Source organism: Austrofundulus limnaeus, unplaced genomic scaffold (assembly GCF_001266775.1).
Source record: "Austrofundulus limnaeus strain Quisiro unplaced genomic scaffold, Austrofundulus_limnaeus-1.0 Scaffold11, whole genome shotgun sequence".
Taxonomy (NCBI): domain Eukaryota; kingdom Metazoa; phylum Chordata; class Actinopteri; order Cyprinodontiformes; family Rivulidae; genus Austrofundulus; species Austrofundulus limnaeus.
In genome coordinates this window covers 4,037,985-4,039,084 of record NW_013952413.1, presented here as the reverse complement: position 1 = coordinate 4,039,084, position 1,100 = coordinate 4,037,985, and the positions used below count along the sequence as shown (strand labels likewise).

General features: G+C 37.4%; 1 protein-coding gene across 1 annotated transcript in view; it reads right to left on the bottom strand.

The window, feature by feature from the left end:
- The window catches only part of ppfia4 (PTPRF interacting protein alpha 4), a gene marked incomplete in the record, with an annotated part of 49,237 nt that overhangs the window by 43,321 nt on the left and 4,816 nt on the right, over positions 1–1,100 (bottom strand).

Sequence of the window (1,100 nt, the reverse complement as noted above, 5' to 3'; positions counted from 1 at the left end):
CAAACTATTGTTGGACTTTTTAAATCACACTTTTCTGAAACACTGACTTTTGCGAGCTACTGCTGAGGCGTCGTCTCACATAAGGAATAATAATCTGTCCATAATCCAAACAAAAGGTCCAATTAACAAAACTTAAAAAGTGGCTCCAATTCAGGTTTTATAAAATACTGAGCTAAAGTTTGGTGTGGTRGTAGCTGAGACTGACCTCAGACACAGTTTCAGAGCTCTAGCAAATTGCTCAAAATCCATGTTTCAACTGAACTTTGTAATTGAACATTATCTGCACCTACAATTTTGCAAATAAAAAGTCTCTGTTAGCAAAACATCTCATGAACCACATGACAGATTTTACTGAAACATTCAAGAAATAAACCCTGGATATGCCTCTAAAACGGATTAACGGATTAACATTTGGAACCTACCCAAKTCAAGATGGCCACCACAGTAGGCTGCAAAACTCAAAAAGGTTATATTTCAGAAAATCTTACTGAATTTGCTAACATTAAGATGAAAATTATTCACACAACAAGTGATACTAACTGTGCAWGAGTAGCAAAACTATTGGAATTAATCTGTTTTTTTCTGTTAGCAAAATACAGTATCTTAAGAACCACTGGACAAATTTCAAGGAAACTTACTCAAAATTTTCATTGGATGTACATCTACAGATCATTAATTTTCAGAGTTAATTCAATTCAAGATGTTAGCATTATAGCCAACTCAAAAACTGACCGGGCAAAGTCAGTTTTACAGGTGCTGAGCKAAGATTATGTAGTAGCTTGGCTGAGAATCTTTCATAACAGCAATACTGCATGAGAATAAGTAATGCTTTTTTTAAGGTTCAACCAAAAACAGCTAAAACTGTTGTCCTTTCTCAGTGTGTGATCGCTGTAGTTTAAAACTCTGGTGTGAAGGGCGGCGGGCGATCTGCATTCCTTCCTGTAATTCTGAAGGGATGCTGAAAGAAAACAATAACAATCCTCTGGAGCATTGGTGACGGCTAAAAGGCAGTGACCTGCTTTGTTTGGACACATGCTGCTCACTGAAAACCTGTCCGGTTTGCAGTCTACACACACACACACACACACACACACACACAC